General features: G+C 35.0%; 1 protein-coding gene across 2 annotated transcripts in view; it reads right to left on the bottom strand.

Annotated features, from left to right (window-relative positions):
• The window catches only part of LOC108358593 (ATP-binding cassette sub-family G member 4), a 199,732-nt gene that overhangs the window by 70,029 nt on the left and 121,502 nt on the right, over positions 1-8,201 (bottom strand). The gene's annotated exons all lie outside the window — the stretch shown is intronic.

Below are 8,201 nucleotides of genomic sequence, written 5' to 3' on the forward strand. Positions count from 1 at the left end.
GTGCTAAAGCAAATCGCCAAAATATGTACGTATATTTTCTTTTGATGTGCATTTTCAGATTCTTTTGGATTTTCCCATACGTACAAAAAAGATAAATTTTGTCGGACGGTGTTATATTTCAATTTACCCAATGACAATTTAATTACTAAGATAAAGTTAATACTATAGTTTGTCTAATTAAAGCATTCAATTCATTATCACCATCCATAATTGCGTAATATTGCACCAGTTGGAATCTAATATTATTCAACTGGAAGTATGTATTATTAAAACATGTGTACATAAATTTCTGTTCGAATTTATGGCTATAAGAAATACTTTATCTTGTAAGTTGACACTCAAAAACAATTAATTTCTCTTGATTACTGCAAATGACGTAAAGGCTTCCGTGCCGTTTCAGAACAAATGTGATAAGTAGGGTTGCCAGATGTACTGATTTTACCAGTCCAGTACTGATTTTTTAACTCTTGTACTGATTTTATTCATTTCTTCAATCAGTACGCTAATGTCCTGATTTTTCAAAACAAAATTCTTTAGGGTTTCCTTAAGGTTTTTAAATCACGTTAGAACTTCCTTAAACTGTACTGTGAAAAGTAAGAAGAAAATAATTTAATTACGGTTGGCATGTTTCAGATAATGTTTGATATGCCCTAGAAATTAATACAACAAAAAAATTAATCGTTTTACGGGAATATCACCAGGTCATTACGTACCAATTGCGATAATATGATGGAGCTTAAATTATTTAAAAAGAAGGCTGATGTTTTTTTGTCGTATGTTGTTAGTTATCCCGAAAATAACTTTCAGTTTAATAACAACAAATTTGCCTATAAATTACAATTCTTTTTTCACACATTGTAAAAGAGTTTTGCAAAGTTTTTGCGTAGTTTAAACAAGTAATTTTTAGCAAAAAAAAACCGACTTCAACTCTCATATAAAAAAAATATATATATATATATATCTCATGATCCGCTGATCGGATCTTAACCAGATTAGTATGGGACCACCTCTGAGACACTACCTTTCCGATTCAAAATTATCGAAATCGGTTGACGTGGTCCAAAGTTATGCGGTAACATACATAAACAAAAAAAAAAATAAATAAAATATTCCGACGAACTGATAACCACTGAGAGGATCTTAAGTATATAGTTTGCTTCCTGACGCAAAGAGAGAAATCGGCTTCTAATTCAAATTTTTTAAAGTGGACATCAAATTAAAAGTAATTTTAAAATGAAATGTATAAAATTCTTTGACTATTTAAACATTCATTACAGGCTAACCTAATATTCGCGGCTTGCGTTTTGGTACGCATGCCGTCGAATTTGTTTTTTTGCGTCACCCGAAATTGACTTGCATGCGTATGCATTTGATTTCATTGAGCGAAACGTCAAATCAAAATGTCACGCAGGACAAAAATTGGAAATTGAGTTAGCTTCATACGCACGCCGTTCAATTTCGGTTGATCTCATACAAGTTGCATGTGCATGAGAAATTTTTGACAATAAATTGGCGGCGTGCGTGAATATTAGGTTAGCCTGTTAGACATTCAAAAATGTCATAAATATAAAATAATTTATTGGCTTCTGTGTACAACCATGTGTTAAAATTAATAACACTTTTATTTTTTATAAACTATATTATATTTATATATCAAAATATTGTTAAAAACGAGTTCTCTGGCGTTTTAAAGTATTATCTGTTCTTTACATTCATACTTTTGCTATGAATAAAAATGTACTGAAAAGTACTAATTTTTTAGCAGGAAAAAGTCTAGCGTACTGATTTCGCGCATAAAAAATCTGGCAACCTTAGTGATATGTAGCTAGGCATCGAAGCATTCAAATGAATCTCATTTCAAATATAATTTTTGTAGTCTATTTTTTCGAGTATATTTCCAAAAATTTATAGTATTCTTATTTTGCGTCTAAAAATTATTGTAAATATAGTCGGCCGCTGTGGTGTAGTGGTAAGCAGTGCGCGCTTCCACTCCGCAACGCCTGGATTCAAGCCCTGGTCAAAGCAACATCGCAAAAAAATATAGAAAAAAGGTTTTTTCTTAACAGCGGTCGTCCCTCGGAGGAGAAGCTCGGCCAAACACTAACATATGTGTAAGCGCCAATCTATTATTATTATTATTATAGTTATTAAAATATCGCAGTTTTTGTATTTCGGAAAACTACCGTTATATGGCACGTAGGCGTGGTTATCGTCCTATTTGTCCCATTTTCAATACCATCTGTCCTACGCCCGAAAAAAGTACACGTACCAAGTTTCATTAAGACGGACGTACGGACGGACGGACAGACAGTCACCGCCTAATCGATTTCTCTTTTCATTCTGATCATTTATGTATACATTTGTCTATATCAAACAACCGTTATGTGAACAAAGTTATAATACCCTTGTGCCCAAGTGCGCTCGGGTATAAAAATGTATGCGTTTTTTTTATACAAGGAGAAAGCATCGAAAGCCGGAACCCCGTAGTGTGGAACTTTAATCCGAGCTAAAACTCCCTGTATGTCCGATGTACCGTATCCCCCCAGTACCACCGTAAAGTAGCACAGCCGATTTTATTTATAATGTCTCCATGTAGCTGCGCGTCGGTTTTTAAGTTTATAAATTTTTTATTATAAGTGATACTTTCATTGTGATTTCTCCTTTAATGGCCGTTTTCTCAAGCAACCTTTAATTGGAAAGCTCCCTTTATATTTAAACGTTGCTTCAAACCATAAGGCTAAGTCTGAAGTAAAGCGTTTCTATTATCGGTGTTTGACGTTTGTATGTTTCTTGGCTGTAAACAAATCAAAAATTATATTACGAAATTTAAACAAAATATATCATATTTGAAAATTTATAATAAGCAACAATTAAACAAGGCAACAGTGATTTTGTTGCGGAAAATTATAAAGCTGTTTTTGATAGACTTTTTAATGCTGATTACGAGTCCGTAAGCATAAAGTTTCCATCAGCTCCAGATTTTGAGAAAAACGAGGTCAAAGTGGCAAAAAATCGCGTTTTTTGCAATATTTTAGAAGGTCTAGCACAAAAAACAAAAGGTGATAGAACCTTTAACTGGGGCTTAAATTAAAGCTATAACTCTCGGTTACTATCCCTGTACCTTGACCTGATGGTCACTAAAAGTCATTTATTGAACAATATAAAAATACTGGAATAAATACTGTGCTATTGATAAAAATAAATAAGTTTTGCCAAAATCAGTTTTTGCTGTTAAATAAATAACTATAAGTGACCTTAGGGTTAAGGTTCAGGGATGGTATTTTAAGCGATTGTAGTCGAAAGTTCAAGCCTTAATTTCAGCCCAAGTGGAAGGCTCTATCCCCTTTTGTTTCATTACGGTGGGTACTCAAACTTCGCACAAAATCAGATTTTGCTGTTCAATAAATGACTATAAGTGACCATCAGGTCAAGGTGTACGGATGGTATTTTCAAGGAGAGTAGTCGAGACTTCTAGCTTTAATTTAAGCCTCATACCGCCTTTTGCTTCTTTGCTAGAGCTTCTAAGATATTGCCAAATCAGACCGATTTTTTGACATTTTGACCTCGTTTTTCACAAAATCTGGAGCTGATGGAAACCTTATGCTCATGGATTCGTAATCTGCACTGACAACAGCTGCAACATTTGCCGCAACAAATTTTTTCCCATTTTTGTTGCGATGTGTTATAGATCATAAGAAGAAGCTTTCTTTACTAGGCTCATAATTTTATTTTTAATTGTAAGCTTCAGTAATAGATATGTAAATAAATAAATAAAATTCGATAATAAAATGCTTTACTTAGACAGAACTATACATGTTAAAGCAATATTTAAACATAAAGTGAATTTTAAAGTTAAAAGTTACTTAAGAGAACGGCCCTACGTGTGTTTGTATTTTCAATATTTTGTTTTGTTGTTTTTCGATGCCGTCCCTGTTAATTTGGAACAGTTTTTAACATTACATTGACTATCGATAGTTCTATCGATGGTAGCATTTAACACTATCGATAGTATTGCTGGAAACTAGAGATGGGCAAAAGTCGTGCTTTTCTACGTGACACGTCGTGTCACGCTTTTTCGCGCGTGAGCGTTAGCGGCTTTCAGTGAAAAATCACGTAATATCCGTGATCTGGCGTGCCTGAAATTTTCGCGTGCGTGAGTGTGCATGAGTTAGATTTCCGTCAATCACGTCATTTTCACATATGTATGTATGTACTTATTTGTATTTTAATCTAAAATAAATTCGTAAACTTACTGTTTAACTTTCACTAGAGTGGCAACATTTATTCTTTTTCCTTTGACATTGGAGGCATTCTGTAATATTAAGTTAAGTGAATTGATAAACTTCAAAAAAGCTTGNGTACCGAACTCAATAAGAAACTATCAAAGTCCTTAAAGCAACATGTTAAGACACGGTGGAAGTCGTTATTTATAACGCTGTCAAGCATTCACGAAAGGCGACAAGAAGTTCAGCAATTATTAATAGATAGAAATGAGCTTCATAAACTATCTAAAATAAATGCAAATTTGTTGGAAAAATTGTTAGAATTTCTGGCCCCTTTCAAGATGTGTTCTGAAAATTTGAGCGCGGATTTAAATCCAACCATCCATGAGTACGTTCTGTGGTACAAAAAAACTACAAAAGCATTGTGAAGTGAATGCATCTGATTCTGAGGTCATCATCGATTTGAAGAAAAACACAGCAGTTTATATCTGCAGAACAGCGCGAACATATAATGGGGACAGTAAAAGCAATGCTTGAAGATAACTTAGGTAGACATGCACTTGAATAAAAGAGCGTTCGCCCTCAGCACGATTCCCAAATTCTGGATGACGATATTCCTTCTACCTCGAAAAGGGCAAAAACCCGTGCAACTTTTGTCGAATTCAAAGATGCGACAAATGAATCTGCAGAAACAATTTTTGAAGAAATTAATACGGAAATACAGATTTATTTGAAAAAATCGGAAAACAAAAGTTGTGACGATGTTTAAAATTTTGGGAGAAAGCTAAAGATTTGCCCCTTCTTAGAAGTCTTTCAGGCAAATTTTAAACATACCAGCTAGCTCAGCAGCTAGTGAAAGAGTTTTTTCTGTGTCAGGCAGAATTCTGGAAGAAAGACGTACACGACTGCTTGGTGAAAACCTCGACAAAATTTTATTTTTAAACAAAAATATAAGCTAATGTCATTTTAATATTACATACGTTGAATATATATTTATACCAATTCTTTTTATACTCGTAATAGGTACATAAGTATGTATGTATATCTGAAATTTGTTAAAATAATAATAGTGCCTTCAGCCCTTGCTAGGCGTTTGGCCAAGCTTTTGTAATAATACTTGTGTTATAAAAGGCTATTTATATGAAATACTATTTATATAAATAAAGTTTTAATTTCAAAAAAATGTTCGTGAGAAACCGTGCGTGAGCGTGCGTTATGGAAAAAATAGACGTCGTGAGCGTGCGTGAACGTGATTGAAAAAAATATAGCAAGACGTGAGTTCGCGTGATTTAATAAACCATCAACGTGAGCGTGCGTGAACGTGAGCCAAAATTACTCACGTGCNTAATTTCAAAAAAATGTTCGTGAGAAACCGTGCGTGAGCGTGCGTTATGGAAAAAATAGACGTCGTGAGCGTGCGTGAACGTGATTGAAAAAAATATAGCAAGACGTGAGTTCGCGTGATTTAATAAACCATCAACGTGAGCGTGCGTGAACGTGAGCCAAAATTACTCACGTGCCCATCTCTACTGGAAACTATCAACGAGTAATGATAGTTTTTTTCTGACACATGGAAACTATCGGTGGTGGCACTATCGATAGTTTTACAACTCTAATCCCTGATCGTATATCAGCTATAAAATAGGTCGAAAAAACTGCTGTTTGCTATTTGTTCAATAAACATACCTTAAAGTTAAAAGTAAACATACACTGAGGGAAATAATGCATAGTAAAAATGAATAATTTAAATTTGACTAGCAGACCCGGCGAACTTCGTCCCGCCCAAAATTTTTATATATTTTATTGAAACTTTTTGATCCAACATTTTCACCAACAATTCACGTTTAAGATTTTCATTGGCACATTTTTCTGCTAAGATTAAGGTTTGGTGGTCATTTGCCGCTTTAAATAACCTAAGGAAAGTGTTATATCCGTTCTTGAAATTCTCCAGTTGTGCGGCATTTCATAGCACGGTTATTCGCAAAGCGAAATAAATTTTTTCCTCTTCACTCCCTGGCGGCAACAATGACCCGGTTCTATAGTGAATGTCCTAGAAGCTTTACAATATAGTAGGTGGCAATTTCAAAATGGGTGCGAATCATTGTTCTACAGAAATGCAATATACATATACTTATTTCAGACGAAATACCTTAAAAGTTTGAACGCACAATAATATTGGAAAATCACATCCATTGGGCCAATTGCAACGCAGGAGCGTTCGATATACTCAATGGTGCAACAGGTCGATTTAATCTGACCTTCACGGCCCCTTTTCTCACTTGGCTATTTTTAGTAATAGCTCGACTTCAGCACCACTTGGCAGCACGTTTTTGCAATAGTATTGCATACATATTTAAAACATTAGCCAAATCGGATCATAAATAAGATTTTTAGTAATAACTCAACTACAGCGCCAACTGTCGGATTAAATTGTGAAACTAAACCATCCAGAGACCCACTCAAATACACAAAAAGTTTCGTTAAAATCCGTACAACCATTTAGGAGGATTTCACTCACAAACACACCTACAGAAGAATAAAAAAATTCATTCAAAGATAGCTAAAGGTCGGTAGGTTTGTAGGCCTCACACCCCTTTTCAAATAGCCCAAATTTTCTCCATGAGTATGGGCTTGATTTCAACTATATACATATCTCCATACGAAGTTCCAGTACTGTACCATGAATACTTTCAGAGATATGCAGTATAAAAATTCGATTTATATGGGAGGTGCCACGCCCCCCTTTCCAACAGCCTTTCCAACAGCCTCTTTCTTCATGAGTATGCGATTGATTTCTATATATCTCCATACCAAGTTCCAGAACTCCACCATGAACACTTCCAAATATAGGCAGTATGAAAAATTCGGTTTGTATGGAAGATGCCACGCCCCCTTTTCCAATAGTTCCAATTTTTCTCCAAGAGTATGCGATTTATTTCGTACATCTCCATACAAAACTCTAGAACTCTACCAAAAAATTTCCAGAGATAAGCAGTATGAAAAATTCGGTTTGTATGGGAGATGTCACACCCCTTTTTACAATAGCTAAAATTTTTCTCCAAGGGTATGCGATTGATTTCGTATATCTCCATACCAATTTCCAAAACTCTACCATGCACACTTTCAGAGATATGTAGCATGAGAAATTCGGTTTGTATGGGAAGTGCCACGCCCCCTTTACATATAGATTTTTTTCAGCCTAAAACCATCCTTGGGACACGTGCGGCAGGTGGCAGTTTCAAAAAAATCGGTTCAGCCGCTCTCGAGCCTTGCGAAAACTAACAAACGGCTTTCTAAATATAAATTAGTTGAGATATATTATATATTATAATTATATTTTGACAGTATCCGTTGTTTCTGATTGGCGCAAAAAAATCTTGCCTAGTGACGAATTCGCCCCTTGATATGGTCGTTACTTAAAGCTATTTATATTCGAAATTGCATGAAAATTGGAAAACAGGAATCTATAAGCTTATCCAGCCAAAAAGCTACCTACGTACCGAATTTTAAGCAAATCGGACCATAAATACGATTTCTTCGAACAGATCGGTCCCTGGTCCACTTCTCGGACAAAATGGATCATATATGCTAATATATGCTAAAAAGCTACCTACGTACCGAATTTTAAGCAAATCGGACCGTAAATACGATTTTTTCGAATAGATCAGTCCCTGGTCCACTTCTCGGAAAAAATTGACCATATATCCTAATATATGCTAAAAGACTACTTACGTACCGAGTTTTAAGCAAATCGGACCATAAATGCGATTTTTTGGAATAGATCGGTCCCTGGTTCACTTCTCGGAAAAAATTTATGAAATATGCTAATACATGCTAAAAAGCTACCCGCGCACCGAATTTTAAGCAAATCGGACCGTAAATTCGATTTTTTCGAATAGATCGGTCCCTGGACCACTTCCCGGAAAAAATGGGTAATATGTGCTAATATATGCTAAAAAGCTACCTACGTACCGAATT

The sequence above is a fragment of the Rhagoletis zephyria genome, unplaced genomic scaffold, assembly GCF_001687245.7.
Source record: "Rhagoletis zephyria isolate East Lansing unplaced genomic scaffold, Rhagoletis_zephyria_1.1 Rzeph_scaffold_00272, whole genome shotgun sequence".
Classification (NCBI taxonomy): domain Eukaryota; kingdom Metazoa; phylum Arthropoda; class Insecta; order Diptera; family Tephritidae; genus Rhagoletis; species Rhagoletis zephyria.